Source organism: Salvia miltiorrhiza, chromosome 3 (genome assembly GCF_028751815.1).
Source record: "Salvia miltiorrhiza cultivar Shanhuang (shh) chromosome 3, IMPLAD_Smil_shh, whole genome shotgun sequence".
In the NCBI taxonomy this organism is placed as follows: domain Eukaryota; kingdom Viridiplantae; phylum Streptophyta; class Magnoliopsida; order Lamiales; family Lamiaceae; genus Salvia; species Salvia miltiorrhiza.
In genome coordinates, this window is record NC_080389.1 from 33,110,100 (window position 1) to 33,132,469 (window position 22,370).

Consider the following 22,370-nt stretch of genomic DNA (forward strand, 5'->3'; position numbering starts at 1 on the left):
TAACGTCGTTTCACCGGAGGATATTGCGGCTATTGGTTTGGGAGATGTAGAGAGTGTTTGAGCTTTTCGATTGTTGGTGGTGGTAGCCTGTAGATAGGTGAACGGCTACGCGTCCTCGGTTTGCGGCTTCGTGGTCGGTCGGCGACGAACTAAACCGGCAAAGAGGGCCCACTCGTGCTTTTGCTCAAGTTTCCGCGAAAGATCAGAGAGCTTTAATCGGCATTTCCCTTGCTGTTCCACGGCTTTCTCGGCTGATCTTACGAGAGTGGTGGTGCAGGAAGGTCGTGTCAGTGACGACGGTGGCCGGCGTAGCTCCGGTGGCGAGTCCGGAGAGGCGGCGTGAGCTGAGGCAGAGTGGCTGCTGTGCCGCTGCTACCGTTGCTCGAAAAGGGAGTTTCCAATCTGGGAAACGGAGGGAGGGTGGTGTTTCACGGTGGTGGCGCGGCAAGCGAGGCGGCGACGCGACGGGGTAGCGCGGCCGAGCTTGCTCGCTGCTGCTGCTCTCGGCGGCTGCTGCAGCTTCTGTTCGGCTGCAGTTTCTGCTGTAGCTTCCGGTTGCTGGTGCTCTCAGTTGCTGCCGCTGCTGTGGTGCCGTGGAGGAGCTGCGGTGGTGATGGAGGCGGTGGAAAGTGGCGGCAGCTGGTGTTGATGATGGCGGCAGGAGCTTTAAGCGAGAGAGAGAGAGTTGAGCGTTGTGTGCTGTGCGTGTGAGAGTGAGAGATAGAATAGATGAGAGAGAGAGAGCTTATATACCTATATATATGTATATGAGGCGTGTGGGAGTGAAACTTGAGGGGGATGGAGCTGCGAGGGAGGGGGGGTGTGCTGCATGGGGTGAGTGCGTGATGGAGTGGGTAAGCCGAGGGGGTGTGCTGCATGGGGTGAGTGCGTGATGGAGAGGGTAAGCCGAGGGGGGGTGGGGGTGGTGCTAGGTAGAGGGGTTACTTGGAGACCTCTCGTTGTTACACCTCATTAGCGTATCTCAGACATATATTCCCCATATTTCTATCTTTAATAAACACCTATACATGTATCATCAAAAATATAATCCCCTCATTTAATCTCGGCAAAATCGATTTCATATGCAAATAGCTCGGCTTCTTGGGCGTATCGCTTGTCAACTCATTTGCTAAACAATTCTAGTTGGCGCGATACGTCGCAACTCAAACTAAACGAAATTCTAATAAGATAATATTATTTATATAGTTGCAAAAGAAATGCTAGTAAATACCAGCTATCCAACATAATATTATATATATATATATATATATATATTAGGAAGTCATAATAAATCTCTCCCATATATATATATATATATATATATTATATATAATCGCCTATATATATTAAGTAATAAATAATTATTAATATTCAAAATAATTAAATCAACAATATAGAAAATAATATATATTCATATATATATGGTCGCTTAATTATTAGCGACAAAACTTCTCACATCCGAAAATTATTAAATCGTCGGTACGATCAATAATATGCTTATGCAAGAGATTCTTGCAAAAATTTCACTTCTCACGCCAATTCAATAATCACAACCGCTTCATAAAATGAGCGAGTATATACCCATACAATTAATAACCTTTTCCAAAGACTCATCTCATGAAATCATAGGCAGAGAATTCTTTTCTCATCGACGGATGAAAAACTGCATGATATCTCGATATATAAATACATGCACATATATCATCAACTATTTACACAATAGCCTCAATGATAATTCATCTCCTTATAATAATAATAATAATCTCACATATCGCATGAAAACATATATATATATATATATATATATATATATATTTATATATATATACGCGAGAAATCTTGACAAATGTTTCTATTGAAACGTTACATGAAATTTGAAAAACTAATTCGCTCTCCGCTTATGAACCGTCATGATTTATATTTAATGAAAAATAATAATATACATAAAAACTTTATCATTGAAATAAGTACAATCCTCCTTTTATAACGGTTTATAAAAAAAATAGCTCTCTATACAATCTATATATAATGTATGTATTATACAGATATATACTAGGGATAAGAATGACGGATATTACATCCTCACCCCCTTAAATGAATTTCGTCCCGAAATTTAATCGTTTCCTGAGGGTAATTTCTAAATGTCCTCTTTTCTGGTCAAAATTTTGCGGATCTCAATTCAAGATGGTAAAAATACAATAGTGTCTACATGTACCATTGCCTTAATAGAGCATTTCTGTAAAGCGTCATATTGACATAGTCAGGTAACTATGGTTATACAAACTCAATTAATGATAGGAATGTGTTTGCATTCCACCTTCTATCTAGTGTCACGAAAATATCACTTATGCTATAGTCCTATAGCTGAGTACACTTAAGGCGTTGTTTATCACTTCTTGATATTCCTTCTTCAATCAGTTCTTACCTTCTTCCTTATTCCATTTCAACTGATTATTGTGCCTTTGAGTGCCGATGATGCAAACTCGCAAGTCGGGGGTTACTCGTATAACAAGTACTAAAAATAATTGGTTGTCCCTATGTTTAGGGCATCATTTCCGCTTCGGTCTCACTTGCACGGTATTTAATCTCCTGGTCTTAGGGTCTTCGCGCGTACGAGTTATCTTCATTGGCTTACGTGATTATCTCTTTGTTCGAACAAACGTATAGATCTCGTAATATAACATCCTCGTATCTTTGATGTCGTTTCACTGCTACTAATCCTATATCGTCTATCGGATTATTGCGTTCGTGTAGTTGTATCATCGCAATATAAACTATTCATTCTTTATCTCGTTCAATTACGAGTTATAGCTCATTTTGAGGCGTCGTTGTAGCTAACAAACTTCTGTTTAGTATTTAGCGTTGCAAATACATGGCACTGTTTAGTCTTGCTCCAATATCTGGAATATCATTTGCACTTTAGCAAGGTCGATCTTACTCTTCACCGTTGAGATACTATCCATTGGTAAGTTTACATCTTCAAGTTAGAACGTATATTGTCAAACTTCTGTGCAAAGTTTCTTGGATTGCGTCCTTTCCAATATCGACAGCGAGGGTTGTTCTTTTCCTATTTAATTCGAAGTAACTAGTATATCGTTGTTATATATACACTACAAAGATTAATCTAGGTGCTTTTAAAACATTGGATCATGTATTTAAGACGTTGGATCCTATATTCCTGTATACAACTAGTACACTTGTCGATCCAAGTGATTTCCTAATGGATTTATAACGCCAGTGTTCGATTCTGAGCGCTGCTCTGGGTGAATCCATCTTTCGATCCTTGTGATGCGACTCTAGTCTTCATTTATTCTTGATGTCGCTCGCGTTCCCTTCCATCGCCTGAATGCGTCGTTGGTCCTGAATAAGGGCATTCTCTTTTCATGTCTCTTTCTTGATTCGTGATAATCTACTCACAACCTATGGCTACCATTTTTCTCTTTTTACACTAAGGCTTGATGTTTATCCTACCGATACACAAGGTCATATGAACTTCAAAGTTCTAAATTCTTGGAGCTACACTATAAATCTAGAAATTTGACTCATCATTATTCAACATAGCACGTTCGAGGTAGGCGCGGTTCTCGAGTGCAAGCCTGATAATAAATCTCATCTCATTATTAACTAGCAACTTAAGGAGAGTGTGAAAATAGGTGTTCTCGTGTAGTAGGTCATCCAACTCTATTCTTGTCATTTCATCTTGATTCAAAACAAATTACGTAGATGCCTACATACTTTATTCGTTCCAGCCTTGTTTGTTCAAGAGTTTTGTCTTTCCTTTTTGTTACCATTTTTTTTTCTCTCGATCAATCCATGTCTCGGATGTTGTGAGCGGTCTATACGGTCATATCACTCAACGTTCTTGCTATCTACTATACGGGTCTTAATTTAACTTGTAAGTCATGACCTATTTGAATTATACCACTCTGTCGCTCTGTCATAATTATTAACCTCTCAATTAGGTTAATCACCTACTTCAATTATAGAACAGATCCACTTATGGTTCTACACTTTCTCACATAATCGTAAGAAAAATAAACAAGTGCAATATACTAATGTCCTAAAGAATACTACTAGGTTTTTCCTTAGATCTTCCGTACTTATTCAGTTTCCTTGGCTCTTGTTCGGTGCCTAGCTTTCAATCTCGTACACCCTTGGGTATCTTGGGTTTGGTCGTTGTGAGAGACAGACGATAGTCAATGTGATTCAGTTGGCGAGGTCGAAATGGTCGTCGTGTCGAGGGGTCATTGGGATTTCTTCCACTGTACATAGTCGTGATTGAGGGCATGAAGTCTGTTCCTTCCCAATATCCTGGCGGTTGGGGCATTGTGAAAAGTTGTGACCCATTTTCCCGTAGGTATAACAGACATTTCCCACTGTCTTACATATTTCATGATGACACGTTCAATATTTTGAGCAAAATGAAACTCGTTAAGCATTCTGAGGTGGCACATTCGTTCCACTAATAGGTCGTTTATCTCCCCCTGGTAATTGAGAAGGTCTGGGTTCTTCATGTCATGGTCGTATTGGCGATGGTCTACGTTGTTCCCATTTTCTCTGCCTTTGTTCACTTGATAATTTGGTGGTTTGCTTACAATTTGTGAGTCTTGCGTTATTGGTGGTTAAGTGGTCGTTACCGATCTTTCACTACAAGAATTCAGCTCATAGACAACATAATATAGACAACAAGCTTCTAAACCTGTTGTCTATGATAATTATAGACAACGGTTTTGGAAAAAACGTTGTCTATTTAGGGCGGCCATAGACAACGGGTTTGAAACACGTTGTCTATGATAACTATAGACAACGGTTTTTCCAAAACCGTTGTCTATTTAGGGCGGTCATAGACAACGGGTCTGAAACTCGTTGTCTATTATAACTATAGACAACGGTTTTGAAAAACCGTTGTCTATTTAGGGCGGTCATAGACAACGGGTTTGAAAACCGTTGTATATTATAACTATAGACAACGTTTTGAAAAACTGTTGTCTATTTAGGGCGGTCATAGACAACGGTTTTTCAAAAAATATTAATTTTTTTTTTACTATTTTTTTCTTTAATTTTTTTTAAGAACATCATCAAATTTAATTCATAAAAAAATACTTAATACTACATCTTAAATTTAAGTTAATGAAAAAATATTTAATATGGTATAAAAATCATAAAAAATAAATAAATTATGAAAAAACAAAATTAAAAATATTTTATTTTTTTTCTCTTCATTAACATTTTATACCCATATTAAACATTTAAACCCAACACAAACCCAACTCCAACCCCATTCCCCTTATCTCTCCTGCGCCCCCTCCCATCTCACTATCTCTCTCTCAGAATTTCATCCCTCTCTCTCAGCCCTAGGTCCCGCCGCCACAGCCACTTTGCGCCATCGTCGGAGCCCGGCAGCTCCATCGCGACGTGGGTGCCGCCGCTCTTCTCACACCCAACGCACACACCCAGATCCGCACTCAAATCAGCGGCGTGGGTGCCGCCGCTCGTCCTTCCCGGCAAAGCAACGGCGATAAGCCGCTGACACGCCAGGCTCTCCCTTCTCTCTCTCGGCGGCATAACCGCCTCATCTCCTTTACCCCTCTGACTTAGATCGGCGACGGTGAGAGCCTCCGCCGTCTGAGCCCTACTAGCCCCAATCACGGCTCCCACAGAATCCTCCGGCCGCCGCCACCGCTCGTTCTCCCCTTCAAATCTTCAACCGACAGCAGCAGAGTCGCGGCCGCCGCCGTCCGTCTGCCTTGGTACAGCCTCATCGGCGATGCTGTCACTCAAGGTAAGCTTCAATCTACGATTCCACTCTTCCGAGTTGCGAGTATGTTAACTCAGTTCTCGGTCTTTTTGTTTGCGTAGGGAAAGAGAGCAGCACAGATCTGGTGGCCTTGGGGTGGTTGAAGTGGAGGAAGCCGCGCGGAGAGGTGGAGGTGCCGAGGTACTGCGATAAGGCGCCGGAGACTACTATTATAAAAGGGTGTTAAAGCTCATATTTTCCTTTCAAACTCAGACGAAAATCTGCATCCTAATCATTCTTCTCCTGATTTTCTTCTGCTGGTAGCTTTTGGTGTTATATTCTTGGCGATTCATCTTCTTTATAGCTTTGAGAAATCGCTTGTGTAGTTTGCCCGCTAGATGTTCGACAGAATGCTTGATAGAGTGTGCTCTTTTCTTCAATCCTTTTTTCTTATTTTCTGCTGCATTTTTTTTAATACCAAGCTTACAAAGCTGTTCTTGTTAATGCAGCGGCTGCTAGAAGTGATCGAGTCGCGGATGGTGGAGCAATCGGAGGAGAGACCGGAATACATGAAGGTGTCCTTGGATATGTTCTCGTTGATCTCCTGCGTTAGAGGGACGTTCTTCACCATATTCTAGTTTGATGAATAATAAGTTCAAATGTTGGATGAAATTTGTGATGTTGGATTAAATTTGTTTGAATGTAATATTGGATTAATAATGTTTGAATGAAGATTCAAATGTTCGATGAAATTTGTGATGTTGGATGAAATTTGTTTGAATGTAATATTGGATTAATAATGTTTGAATGAATGTATGGATTTTTATTATTAATATATGCATTTTTAGTTTTCTATTATGAGTTTTTAGTATTGGTAAATATATATTTAAAAAAATCAGAAAATAAAAATAAATTATAAAAAAAATATTTTAAAAACCATTGTCTATATTAGAATAGACAACGGTTTTTTGAACGTTGTCTATCAGAGAATAGACAACGGGTTTCCGATCCGTTGTCTATTAGAGAATAGACAACGGTCAGAAAACCGTTGTCTATGACCGCCCTCCAATAGACAATACTCTCATTTACAACAGTTGATTTTCTAATAGACAACGGGTTTTGTCCGTTGTCTATTGGCGTTTTTCTTGTAAATTTCTGGCTGCATAGCCAACTCTATATCTAAAGCTCTATTTAATGCTTATGCGTAGGTTAGCGCGTTTTGACTGGCCAATATCACTCGGATTTCTTGTCAGAGTCCAATGCAGAACAGCTTGGACATCGTCTCATTTGTATCACCCGATAAGGGGCATACCTAGCTAAATCACAAAATTTTCGATCATATTCGGCTAGTGACTTCTTTGCCTTGGCGAAGATTGACGAATTCCATTTCTTTTCTCCTACGATAGTTTCGAAGGATATACTTCTTGCAAAATGTTGTCTTACATTCCTCCCAAGTAAGGTTTTCTAGTTGCTTGGGGGTCATGGTCTTTTGTCTAGCTTCCGGCCAAAATCTGCTAATCCTTGTATAATGTTCGCTCTTGATCGTTGCATCGTAAGAATCTAAAAATTTCTTTTTATCGAAAAGATTCATTCTTCTATCACTGCTGGATTTTTTTTTTTTTTTTCCATAAAACACTGGTGGGTTTTGTCGTAGAAGGAGTTCTTTGATTCTTCTTTCCTGGAGAAGGTGGCGGTGGTGTGCTCTCACACTCTTCCTCTTCCTGGACCAAGTTTCTTCTTCTCGGATTTATACTACTCTCGAGTAGCATTATCTATGCTATACTAAGAATAAAATGATGATGTCAAGGTTGTATCATCCTCAACTACTTAACATAATACTATTAAGATAATAATAGTATCTACTTTCTATTAGTAAGATCGCAACATATAGGGGTGTTGGCATCCTCTTTATAAGCAGCATGCATGGAGCTCTTCTATTCGTAATAATAATATCCTTCCATCCCATAACCAATGCGTGATTAACACTATTCCTTGCCCATTTCTTATAGGATTATCCCTTCCTTAGAGGTGACGTACTATCGTGGTCCTAGTTAACGATTCTATAAAAGAGCACATATATATATATATATATACATATATATATAATTGGCAGCATCAAATAATAATGGTGTCCACTTGGCCACAACGTACCTTCACGAAAAATTGTTTCGGTTAAGACAAACCGTTATAATCAAAACTCGGAGAATTAGAAAATTCCATGTCTTTCTTTCCTGAAGTTCATCACTATCTATTGGAAATACTTACCCGATTATCTATTATACCAATGCGTCTAGGGTTCCAACAGTCATACAGAATAATAATAATAATAATAATAATAATAATAATAATAATAATAATAATAATAATAATAATAATATAATAATAATAATAATAATAATAATAATAATAATAATAATAATAATAATAATAATAATAATAAAGTATTGTTCATAAATCCATCACATCGAAATAAAATTGATTTCTTCTTGCAACGTGGTGTTCAACTTCAGTACTATCCCAGGCTAAGGCGCTTTATCCCTTTTCCCATTTCCTTCTTCTTCTTTTTCGTCCCGGTGCCGCTTTCTTAGTCCTCAGAAATGTTAGCTTCTTCAATTGGTGGGTATTTGTACGCCATCCAGTGCCAACCTGTCATGCTAGTGCCGTAGTAAGCATCATCAATAGTCTAAGCCCGCAGGTATTTATCGTAATACTCTTTGGGATCCTCTTCTTCCTTAGTGTCACTCGCATAGTTCGGCAGTCTAGAGGGTCCAGCTTCGTGATCATGCGAAGCTGCGAGTGGATTTGAATATGGATAGGTGGGATTATGTTTCCCTAGTTGAGATAACTCAACATTATGAGAAGCAGGTTGAGCTAGTGGATTGTTGTGTCCACTCTCGAGGAAAAAGGAGTCTCATGTACGGCAGTGAAGCTCGATTTTCAAGGATTCCAAAATTATCGTAAGCTACCCCGATACCGTATGGCGATGTGGGGTACACTTTCGGTACAAGTGGAGTGTAAGAAAGATTGGCTGCGTGTCGCAGCCCGACATCTAGCCAGTGATAGCGTAGATTGGGTATCGATACGACTTAATAAAATGATAGAGTAGAACAAGGGAATTTGAAAGACTTGTCAAGCGGAAGCTACTAATAAATCAAGCTCAAGCAAATAAAATGTCATCAAAATTTAATAGAAACATTATCGGCTTCATTCATTCAAAGGTATCAAGGTTCTAGTCAACGAAAACAAAGGAGCATAGCTAAATTGTTTACAATGATTCAAATTGTTCAGAGTAACACAGCAAACGCGATTAAACTATATGTATGAAGACATATAGCTGGGAGTGACATTCCTATTAAGTTCAAAAGAACATAGTCTTCAACTATTCGTACAACCGTATAGAAGTAAAATACGGTACTCAAAAGGATCGTCTATGAACAACAGCCCTCCAGCAATTCCCCAATCTCTCTCCTTGCTCATCCTGCACATTTAGAAATACATGCAGGGCTGAGTATAAAATACTCAGTGGACATAAGCCGAAAATAAACAATCTCGCTCTTAGAGCTATACATTTAACTTGCCATTTATACATCACACAGGGGTTTTACTTAAAAGAACCTGTGTAAGCAATTGATAAATTATAAGCATCATAAAGTAATGAAAAATAGACTGCAGTCATAAATACTTAGCATGTAGTACCACTTCTACAACTTATCATCATCATGGTACTGAGAAGTAGGCCTCCTTCTCAAGCACCGTAACCGGCCGACCTGACAGTCGGCTCACGGTCATTTCTGACCGGCCAACCCGGTATACAGCTCACAGTTACCTCCGTGTACACAATCCCGCCTTTGGCAGGACCCGAAATTGTTTCATCCGTAGCGGGTAACATACAGGCTCGTCGTCATCAAAATTCGGCAAGTTAATTAGTTCAAACGTCAATTTATCATCTTAAAACTTATAGACATCATCAAAATCATCATTTAGAAAGCTTGTAATAGAGGTATTAGAAAGTAATGCCCACCTGGAAATCTTAGCTTTGGTACTTGTACTTCGGAGAAATCCTACTTATGCCCTTGACTCGCGTCTTCAGATATCATCGTTGGCATAGACGATCATGTAATAAAATAAACGTCAATCAGACAAAACCTCACTAGGTTTACTATTCTTATCTAAGTACTAGTCTTCCTTTCTCATTGTTTCCTTGTAACTAATCACTCCTTGTAACAAAACACTCTTATAATAATACTTCCTAATTATTCATTATTTCCATTATCAACCATATACCAAGGTTTTAAGTTATATCAGTTCCTTAAAGAACGACTCCTAAATACTCAAACCCATATAACAATCACATACCAAAGTTATGAGGGTATAACACATTCTTTAACATATATCAGATAACTCACATAATGCTTAATGACATTACTATGTGGTTTAATATCTCAAGTGAACCAATTTCGGTTAAGTACATTTATCTCGGAAAAGTATTACATCTATATACATATATAAACATACATATATACTCCATTAGCCTTTTTATGAATTACTAAGGTGTATAGTTATCACCATTAACACATGCAATTTACTAGATCAAGGTAGGTGTAATTAGTGAAAGACCATACTTGACTTCATATACTCTGTCCCAACTTCAAGTAATAAACTGCTTTACCTCGGAACTCTCCTGGGTTTGGGACTCATATCATTTGAAACCTCTTAACGTCTAGTTTCATTTAAAAAAAAGTAGGTTGCAAAACTCTATGTGGTTTAGGAGATATGATCATTTTCCTACAGTCTACCATATTCGACAGTTTTGTGCAACTGAAAGTTTTGATTTTAGAAAAACTAGTGTATAACCCGTCGAAATTCGACGGGTCATTATTTTATAGCATAGTTTATAATAAATTTTAATGTTAATTATATTGACGATATATATATTATTATTTTAATTTGATATTATCTGTATAAGTTTTTGTGTGACGTATTTTTTTATATCTTTGTTCTATTTTAGAATTAATATTTAAACAATTATTAGTGTTATATACGACATATAAGGAAGCTAAATCGTACAACATTAGGCAATAACTTAGTTACGAAAAGTAAAGTTATCGGTACTCAACACAACAATTCATTAAACAGGCAATTGACCACATCTTCAAAAGCAAGCAATACAACAGTAATTTTCAATTCCTCACTTCAAACCTGAATCTACAATAACCTTCATAAGCTTTTGCTTGAAGATGAAGTTTCCAAATCTAAAATTGTAGATCCGCATATAGCCTCTGCAAGTAAAAGATACGATATACATAAGCAATTTTCATACATAGAAATCTAACACTCATTCTCATCCATCTAGAATAGCAATGTTAAGTAAATAGCATTATAAATGTTTAATAAATGCTATTGGTCTATAAAGATATGAATAAGATGATCAAGGTTATATCGTTCTTACCTTTCAATCTATCAAAAATTTCATTGTATACCACGTTAGTAGTTGTGTTGCTTGTCTGACCATTTTCATCATAAATCAAAACTTTGAGACCTTTTTTGCTAGTGACTCGTGAGATCGCCACATACAGCTGGCCATGACTGAATACGGGTTTTGGTAGGTAAAGTCCTACGTTTGAAAGAGATTGTCATTGGCTTTTGTTTATAGTCATAGCAAAACAAACGTTTGTACAAAATTCAACGGGGCTTTAAATTTTGATTTAAATTATTTATATTATTTTTAATTAATTTAACTTGATGTAATAGAGTTTACGTTATATTAATTTCAACTATATTCGTCAATTAAATGTTCATTTTTTGCTAGAATAATAAAAATACTCTTTTATATAAATTTTGTACAATTTTTTTATATTGACGGATAAAAATTAATTTAAGATCTCATATGCCATATAAGCATCATCTCATCTCAACTCTATAAGACCAGATGATCATCAAGAACTCGAAAGACAATATTTAACTTTTGCACGCCAAACTTTTGAGGATTATCTCGTCTGGACCCTAAAACAATATATATGACTTTTATACGTCAATCGTTTGAACATCACTATTTGATACTTTAAATACCATAACTTACTTCTAAACATTATTTTCATTAGGAGCTTGAAAGACCATTTGTGAGATTATACAATCTGAAGCTTATAAGATCATAACTACCTTTAAAAAATCATCTTGTATGGAGCTTGGAAAACCATAACATGATTATGTGCATCATCTCATTTGGAGTTTAAAATACCATAACTAACTTCTAAACATCATCTTGTATGGAGCTTGAAAAACCATAACATAGTTAGTGCATCATCTAACTTGAAACGTGACATTTCATTTATGAGTATCACCATCTGAAGCTTGAAAAAATATAACTAACTTTTGAATATAATCTCATATGCAACTTGAAAAATAAGAACTGACTTGTGAGCAATATCTAATTTGGTTTGGAGCTCGTAAGACTAAACTGACTTGTGAGAGTCATCTCATGTGGAGCTTGAAAGACCATAATCGACTTGTGAGCATCATCCAGTCCATAGTTTTTATAGAACGGTGCTGAGTTCTAAGCATCAGTCATTTAGAGCTTGAAAAATCGGAGTTGAGTGCTAAGCATCACTCATTTTGAGGTTAAAAGGTCGAAATTAAATTATGAGCATCATCTCGTTTGAAGCTTGACAAACTACTTCTAACTTGTGAGCATCATATTGTTTGGAACCAAAACTGAGTTCTGAGTACGTCTCGTGGAACTTGATAGACCACCTCTAACTTTTTAAGATTATCTCGGTATGAAGTTTGAAATACCATAAATGAATTTTGAGAATCATCTCGTCTAGAGCTATAAATAAGCATATACCTAGCTCAAATGCTTATCAATTGATTAGTCAATTTTGTATTGTTCTTAATTTAATACAAAAAAATAACTTTGTCATGTTGAACCAATAAAAAACTTATGCTGACATGTCAATGCGAATTAGTTTTAAATATATTAAGCCGATTTTATCATATTTTAATTTATTTTATATGTAAATATTATGTTTAGAAAATCATCTTATATTAAGCACTCTCATGTAATATCTAATAATAATCCACAAAAGGATAATAATGGATTAGTATGAATTGAATATTATAAAGAGGATTTAATATTTTATAAAAAAATAATTTATATAGTTTATGGTAATCCATATACATATAAATCAAAAGAACTTTTAAGTCAAGGTAAACAATGTTTATAATGAGTTATCGTGATGAATTAGTCATACAAATTGATTTAAAATACTAATGATTATCTTAATGTTTATATATTTTCTAAAAAACATTTTAAATGATTTACGGTACACTTCTAGTTTATAATCTTTATTTGTCATTTTAAAAATATATATACTTAAAGCAAGTTATATGTATGACTAATTCATCATCACATAACTGAGACAAAGACATGTGAATAATCATTTTGTAAGATTGATTTTTTGTTTTCAATAAAACAAAATTAAAATTGAACGAAAATAATATGTTAAACAAAATTTAATATCTAATTGGCTATTTTTAAGGTTTGATATTTGGTGGCATTGGCCATCTTGACAAGAAATAATAAATGAAAGTGAATTAATTTTAAAAAATTTAAGACCAATCTCGAGGCAAATTAAAACAGTATGCTAGCAAATATCAGCATTTCATGATCAACTTCCAGGTAAATGTACATTCTCTGTGCTTGTATTGGCAAGGAAACAGAGAGATGCTATACACTCTCAGTTTTCTAAAACTACTCTTATGAAATTGCATTGTTACCTTTGTATGGCACAAAGTATATAACTCCCCTTGGACCAAGTAAAACTCCTTTTCAACATCAGGTGTTGCTAATCCATCTTCATAGTTAGAAGCAGTTGCACCGATTAACGCCAAGCAAGCTGTGATTATCCAGACTTCACGCATACAAAATGGCAACATACTCTGAGAGAACCCAACACATAAAAGGTGAAAAATTCAACACAATGCAATTAAGATAAGAATCCATCAGAACTCAATGCTAATACCTCATGCAAAGCTAATGCCCCTGAGAAGCTGATTATGAACGAATAACCCATTGATGCAACCTCAAATGGACGTTTTAATTTAAAGAGAAGCTGAAGTCACAGAAACCCTTTTTGGAGCATGCGTGAAGGTTAAAGCAAAGGATAATGAAAGCAACAATAATTTTTTTCAGAAAAACAGAGAGAATATGTCACATAGAACAACCAATTCATTGAAATATCCACAACATAATTCTTAATGTAAAAATATTGTAGTAGAAAAACATAATAATAGAAGGGAAACCTGTATTATAATAGAGCATCATGGCATACATGACACATATTACGAAACAAACCTAAGCATGTTTATGATTAACTTTCATACCTTAGCTTGACAGGCAAATAAATACTGCTTGAACTCAAACTCCCTAAAAGAGTCATCTTGAAAAATCTGAGCTAATGTTTTTTTCCAGGATCAAGCCGTGTAGCCTGATCATCTCCCTTCTCCACTCCTCCAAAGTCCCTCTGTTTTCCTGCCATATTAACTGGAATTGTATTCCAGGACAAATTGCAATGAGGTTAGGTTGTACATTTGGACCCCTAAAAATAAAAATCTAGTGAGGTCCGAAAATTAGAGAAAGCAGCAGCATCTTTTCCTCCACCCTAAAAAAATTAAAGGCAGAGAAATCATGCAAAATGTGAATACAACTACAAGAAAATTCAAACAAACAAAGAAAAGAGAGATATCTATTTTAGTAAAAATAAATAAATCTGCACCGAACAATCCTAGAGCAATCATTGAAGAAAAATAAACCTCAATCGAATAGAACTTCCACAATCTAGCACGGGTGAAAGAAATTCCCGAGACACACACAATAAACCCCAAAACATCTCATTAATAGTTCAGCTCTATCGTTTCTAATTCCAAAGTTAACAAATTCCCAACTCAATTTCCACCGGAATTGAAAATACAGTCCCATCAAATAAGCTTCTAAACAGAGCATACATAGCTTCACATAACCAAAAAAACAAATTCTTAATTTTCACAAACAAAATCATCCTATTACAAACAAAGTGCCATCACCATTCTCACATATTCCTTTTGCATAAACAAATTGGAAACCACTTCCCCCCAAATGCAGCTCGCAACAACTCCAACAAAATCAACTCAAAGTATTTCAACAATTAAGGTGTTATAATAAAAATAATAAAATAAAAAAAGTATACCAAATATCTTCAGGAAATTCGTATTTGATGAGCTCCTCGTTCTCGTACTTGTCGAGGCCCATGAATATGGTGAAATCCCCAGCCTCCGGCAGCGCCTTGAATTCTTCCTATCAATCAATCAAATTCATCTTCGAATCAAAACTACGCAGATAATCAAATCACATTAAAAGAGTATGATATTTCTGATTACCGGAAGATAATCGAAAGGCAGTTCCCTCGCCCTAGGCAGCCCACGACCCTAGCATTATTCCATCATTTGCTTACATGTTTCCTACTGAATTAGCCAGAGAACACAGACGGCATTATGTATAGAATTTCCTTATAATAAAGCAAGCATTATTTACCTTGACTTTTAAGGTTCTTCGGGTCATTCGCGCCACCATTATCCAGGTTAACACCCCCGATCCACCCAGCACTTGTATCTGAAAATACAAGATTCAACAAATAAATCTAAAAAATGCACCGATCAAATGATCAACCACTCAAAATATCCTAAGATTCCAAGTCTATATGAGCAGCAAATCAGCCAAAATAATTTGAATCAATGGAAAAATACCATGAACCATTACCAGGAGTGATCAAACATCGATTTCAGCCTACTCTGAATACAATACCAATAATTCGTTTCCTACTATTATCAGAACAAAAATTATCAGAAATCTCAAAACTTGCATAGAACAAAAATTATCAGAAATCTCAAAACTTGCATCAGCTTTTGCTCTATATGAATACTCTTGCGTTTACAAATCACACTCAATTAACTAAGGAATTTATAGCTAAAAATCTAGGTTATAAGTTTCCATTGTTAAAATTCTTTCCAAAATTTGTTCTTTCTAAAATAATAATCATTCTATATCTAAAATAGGACGCGTTATTAAATTAGGAAACTAATTTAATACTTACCATGGCTGTGTAGGAAGAATCACGGCGGATCCGGAAATGGAGGTATCAAAATAGAGAAGTCGTCGGTGGTGGTCGACGGCGCGGTGGACGAACTTCAGGGCTCAGCGGTGACTCGAGGCCGGACGAGCAGCAAGCACATCCCTAATTTGTGAAAGATTGATTGAATAACAGAGAAACTTGAGAAAAGAAACGGTTGATTGCTTGATATTGTGAGAGAAATCTGAGAAAAGAAACGGCTGAATAATAGAGAAATCGACACCAAGAAGCTTTTAATATCGGCTAAATATAATTTGTGAGGAAGAACCGCTAATTTGTAAGAGTCAAGGGTCGAACTCATACCTTGTGAGGAAGAACCGAATTTGGCTTTGAAAAATTGTGAGAAAAAAGGCTTTCAAATAGTACAAAATAAAGCCCTGTGAGTGTGCCATGTAGGAGAGAGAAAGAATATGGGAGCTTCAACATGTATTGCTTTATAGAATTGATAGATTTAATCTAATTTTCCTCTTGAAAATAATCGATCGGTAAGTTAGGCCTCCGTCAATAAATTATAAGTATTATAAGTCGGACATATCAAATCAAATTAATGGATCCAACTTGCCTATTGTGTGAAGCAATATTTGTTCAAACAAATAAGGTTTGTGTTGATTTAATTTTTCTGAACATAATTTGGAAAGAATGTCAAACGCTTGATTAGTCTCAATAGTATATACACATTTTATCTATGTAATTTAAAACTAAGGGGAGATTTCCATAAACTTTAAAAAGTCCATGGAATTTAAATTCCATGGAATTCACATAGATTCCAGACGACTTTCAAAATTCGTGGTTGGATTTCACCCCGATTTTCACTGATTTCCGAAGACTTTACGGGATAATTTTGGAATTGAATTCCATGAAACCAACGCCCGCGGAGTCCTAGCACCGCTGGAAACCCAGCGAGCGCTGGAAACCCAGCGACCGCTGGGTTCCAGCGAGCGCTGGGAATAAGTGGGTTCCAGCGAGTGCTGAGTTCCGGCGCTCGCTGGCTTCTTGGCCGGGGGCGCTGGAACTCAGCGCTCGCTTAAAACTTCATAGATTTCAATTCTCGTGGTTCTTGATCGGGTTTCGTCGTGTGTATTTTTTGGATGAAATCCATGAAAGTCATTCCGAATTTTAAGTCAATGGAATAACGAATACACCTAGATTTGTATGGATTTTAAAAAGTCTTGAACGAATACACCCAGATTTATATGGACTTTTAAAAGTCTTGAACGAATACACCCAGATTTCTGCAGACTTTTAAAAGTCTTGAACGAATACACCCAGACTTTTAAAATCCATAGAAATCCATCAAATTCCACAACGAATACACCCCCCTAAAATTATATTGCAGTTTCTATCAAATTTCCCTGTTCTCCCTATTTAATTTAGTTTATGGTTTTGTTATCGATCGGATCAAGCACGGGGCCGAGTTTCAAATTATACTCAGCGGAAATAATAAAATTGTTAGGCTGCGTTTATTTTGACGGATAAATTTATTTATGAAAAGTATAGATAATAAAAATTTATGTTTTTTGAATGTTCCCTTTTTTTTCCAATTATTTGACACAAAAGCATTTTTCCTTCCTTATTTTTTACTTCAATGATGGATATTATTATCCTCTATTTTTGAGTGGATGATATTATACATCCTTGAAATGAAAATAAGGAAGGAAAAATGTTTTTGTGTCAAATGTTTGGAAAAGAAAGAAAACATTTAAAGGCATAAATTTTTGTTATTCATCATTTTCCATGGATAAATTTATCCATCAAAGTAAATGCAACCTTAATGTAATTTATCACTTAATTATTGTTTTACTTAAGGATTAATTATATGTAAATACACAAAATATAATTAATTTTAGTTTTAATCAATACTATTTTTGATCAATTATTAAACATAAATTTTAAAACCTTAAATCATGTTGTCTAACTTGGTTCAGGAATGTATATGGTGTCGGGTGCTTATAATCTCTACGTTGCATCTCCTTGACGTTCTTCTCGCTCTTCCTTTTTTTATTTTATTTTCAACGGTAGTATTTTTTATTCGAATAAGTAAGACCTTTGAAAAGCAATTGAAAGAATTAAAACTAAATCCGGTATCCATTTTAAAACCAAGTGTCTTACAATACCATTGCTTATGTTATTTATAGGGTACACAATACAATTGGCATTTTAGTACTTCCTATTAAGAGTGCGGGAGGGTATTTCCGTTATTTCTAGTGCTCTTCTTATATACACCTATGGGCAAAATCATCTTATCTACTTTAGGCATCTTCCACGTTAGTCGACACAAACGTATTAGTTAGGGGTGGCGGCCCCTGCAAAAAGAAGGACAATGACCGTCTGCCATTCAGTTACAACAACCATCTCTTAGGTGCTCCCCTTTCTCACAGACGCAAAGATACTTTTTATCCATATTCCTCCACTCTGCTACTTTATCATATCTGTCGTTGTTCGTGGTTTCTGAAATGACCTCCTTTGCTCTACGATTTACAAACTCATACTGGCTAGAATCCTGCTCTTTCTCTTGGTCGCGAGGAATTCCACTTCTGCTCTGACATAAAGAGATTATGCTTGCTCTGATATTGAGAAATTTTACTCTGCTCTGCCTTTAGGAGATTTTACTTTGATATGGTGGACAAGATCTGTAGATTTCTGAAAACTCTATTTTGTAATTCTCCTCTTTCTGAGTTTCCCTTTTCCTTTCAGGGATTGGGGTATTCGGGACACCTTACTTTGGAGATTCGAGGTCCTGGATACCATCCTCATCAAGTAGAATGGATTTTTTCTAATATAAAATATATATCCTATCATAAATTAAATATATATTACAAAAAATATAAATAATTGTCATGAATATCTAGGAATAGTCATTGTGCATAGATTTTGACAACTTTTATTGTTGTTTTAAAATATACTATGTGGAATGAAGAATTAAATGCAGTTACTCAAGAAAAACTAATGCAAATACATTTAATGAGGGGGTAGCACCACGATTCTTTAAAGATGCGTTCTTTTTTTATTATAAATTCTTTAAAGTTGTGTTATTTTTTTTATTGTGAATTTATGATCATGTGAAAACGTACAAGGAATAAAAAAATATTGAATATTTTTATTAGATGTTGTACAAGGTTTAATGTACACAAATTTATACTTTGGTTATAATTATTTGTTCGGCTCCATCAAACTTCACACATATATATATAATTGTTATTTAAATTATGATCGATCTTTGATCATATTTGCAATTTCAATCTAAGTAATTTTTATAACGTACGTGACAATAATTAAGTACCCAATCTTCTGCTCAGTAATTGTTGGCTGTTCCAATAAAATTTGTTTAAGTATCGGACGTTGCCTTATGATATTATGCAAACTTTGACGATTTTTCCCAAAATGTCATAAACTTTATATGTTTATTTTATAAAAATCTCGAACTCATGCAAAAAAATTCAAGTAAGGCCCAGGATCTATTTACCGACTTCGAAAAGGCATCTCGTTAGGATCTTGTGTGGATTTTACATTATGTGATATTTTTATATCTGACAATATATATATTCAACATTGATATTCTTATTATTATCTTTTTGTTTGGAAGGTGAATTCATATCGTATTAGGACACTAATATGGTAAGATTGACATGTATTAGGACACTAATATGGTAACATTCACATTATATAAGTAGGCCATATATATGCTATGGTGAAAAATCATTAATTAATTCAGCAATTCTCTGAAGCAACTTTCATACATCCTTGAAGAAATCATGGCCCATGCAAACCCCGCAACCGGCGTCTGTTTGAGTTATAATCTTCTCCTCCTCCCCCATCAAATATTCTCACAAGAAACCACGCGCCACCCTCTTCCTCTTCTTCCAACCCCAGACGGCAGTGCCGAAGAAGAAGAAGAAGAAGAAGAAGAAGAAGAGAAGAAGAAGAAGAAGAAGAAGAAGAAGATGACGATGAAGAATATGATTACATCGTCGTCGATGACATGTTACTGTTTGCGGCGCGTGAAGAAGACGAAGGGTTGCCCAAGGACTTGGTTGAGAGATTCTTGAAGATCATGGTTTGTGATGAAGCCGCTGCAGCCGATCACGATGTGTGCGCCGTCTGTCTCGATGAACTGCATCAACAAGATCGGACGGTCGGAGTTCTTCACTGCCACCACGTTTTTCACGCCGACTGCATCGGAGAATGGCTGCTGTCCAAGAATGTTTGCCCTCTTTGTAGAGGCATCGCACTCGACATTTTTTAACAACCATTATTGTTCCTATGACCTGCTTCTTGTACAAAGATTTTTTTGTACATGCAACACAATTAAATTTTATGTTTGGTGCAATGTTATTTTCTTTATGTTTGTGTTGATATTTGGATCAATTTGATCAGGATCAAATCAAAAAATTAATTAGAGTTCAACATAAAAAGACATTTTTACCCTTATGTATTTTTCATTTTATAATTTTAATATATTATTTAAATGTGTATATATATTATTGGGAGCATTAAATTCATTAAATAACTTTGTATTTTCAATGAGATGTTTGACTAGCTTATAATGTATTTTGTAAACACACATGAATCTATTTATTTTCATGACATGCATGAATCAGTTATTTTTTTTCATTAATTAACATGCTTTAGTTTAATTTATTTTAAAGCCAGAAATTAACTTACATATTGATTCATATATGTTTGCACAAACCCAGATTATATATGACGTACGTTAATTAAATAACGAACCACTCTTTCATGTCACTTAAAACATAAATGAATTGTAGAATTTCATTGAATCTATAATCTAACTTAAATAATAATCTCTCTAATTTGTTAAATTTCATTTTGAATTTGAAAATATCACAACCACTTCCTTTGTGACATGTGTGAACATGGGTGACATGCATGGATAATATTGGACATATTACTTTTTGTGGATTTCTTAATGCATTCAAAAGTTATCTCTTAATATAGTGATTGTATTAGTTTTGTATATTTTAATATCGTAACTTGACGAAAATAAACTATACTTTATTAAATATAATTAATTTATAATTTTTAATATTTATTAACTATAAACAAAGAGTTCAATATTTTGTCAAGGGCAGAGGGTTCAAGATTTCGTACATCGTCCTTGCATATATATACATTTTTTAAAATTTAAATAACACATGCACACATGAGTCGAAGGATGAGAAACGTCTTATCAATTGAACCGCGTTTCATTATCATTTATATACAATTTTTTAAAGAACAAATATATACATTGTCTTATTTTTATTTATGTAATTTGTCGGAAATATAATATACTTTATTTTAAAATAATTATTTTCTAATTTTTTATTTTTTTTAAACATCTAATCAAGTGTCAAAATTTTTGTAGTAGCACAGCCGTTCTTGAATATATAAACGAGTTTTTGGATTTCACAACACAAGAACATATTACATGATCAACAATTGAAGATAGGAACACTTGATTAGATTGAATTGCACTTATTATAATATATATATGATTTCTTTAGTACTATAATATATATACATGTATAGATATCTATGTATATATATATATATATATATATATATAACCATATAAATGGTGTATATTTTTAAATTATTTTTTTCATGGATAAATTTATAAATTATATATAGATAGTCATCTTTCAAACATATTCACCAAATAAATAATCAAATATAGTAAAAATATTCTATGATTGAGAGTGAATAAATTATACTCCATTTCTGATTGAGAGTAAAAATATAGTAAAAATATTCTATGATTGAGAGTGAATAATTGACACTTAACAATTATACTTAAAATTAGTAAACTCAATTTTTTCGTAATTATTCATAATTTCATTGAAGATTACAATAGGCTCAATCTCACACAAAATTTTTCTCATATTAAAAAAGTTTTGCTTATAGAAAATATCAAATTTTATTAAGTATGTGATATACATATACATATATATAAAATCCTAAATTGAAAAATTATCCTATGTCATAATAATAATATATAAGTATTTTAATTTTTAAATGGAAATATATTTTATAGTGATTGGGCCGGGGGTGTTTAAATAAAAAAAATGTTACAAAATAATATTGTTATTATGCCTGATGATTAGCTCGTTAATCTTCACATTCACACCCAATGATGAGTATCGAAATTCCAATGTTTTTTAATTCTTAAAAAAAATTCCCAACACTAAAACAAGGAGTCACATAAATTATAAAGTGAGTCCTTGAGAAAGCAACGATCATTTTATTTTTTATTTTTTTTAATTATGAACGCAACGAAATATATGGATTCCTATGTTCAATGAATTCATTAAAGTGCATAGATTTAAGGAGATTAAACATTTAATTTTATGTTCATGAATTTAATTTATGGCCAAGAAAAATGAAAAGACATTGAATTTATATTCATAATATATTAAATTTAGTATTTTAAAATAATAAACTTTAATTAGGGCCGTTTAAGATAAAACATA

At 34.6% G+C, this 22,370-nt stretch overlaps 2 long non-coding RNA genes across 8 annotated transcripts; one reads left to right on the forward strand and one right to left on the reverse strand.

Annotated features, from left to right (window-relative positions):
- The first annotated feature begins 5,645 nt into the window (after positions 1–5,645).
- On the forward strand, positions 5,646–6,590 carry LOC131014098 (uncharacterized). The gene is made up of 2 exons (XR_009098042.1): positions 5,646–5,782; positions 5,860–6,590. It is a non-coding gene; the product is annotated as an uncharacterized LOC131014098 (long non-coding RNA).
- A 6,767-nt stretch (positions 6,591–13,357) lies between these two features.
- Positions 13,358–16,334, reverse strand: LOC131014089 (uncharacterized). Of its 7 annotated transcripts, none has more exons than XR_009098016.1 (7): positions 15,865–16,334; positions 15,531–15,592; positions 15,306–15,411; positions 15,152–15,235; positions 14,962–15,068; positions 13,759–14,279; positions 13,358–13,675 (listed from the first exon to the last, which is right to left on the reverse strand). It is a non-coding gene; the product is annotated as an uncharacterized LOC131014089 (long non-coding RNA). The 7 variants fall into 7 exon arrangements; XR_009098018.1 differs by lacking the exon at positions 15,531–15,592 and having other exon boundaries at positions 13,759–13,848; positions 14,120–14,279; positions 15,306–15,383; positions 15,865–16,331; XR_009098013.1 differs by lacking the exon at positions 15,531–15,592 and having other exon boundaries at positions 15,306–15,383; positions 15,865–16,005; positions 16,204–16,304.
- Positions 16,335–22,370: the final 6,036 nt, after the last annotated feature.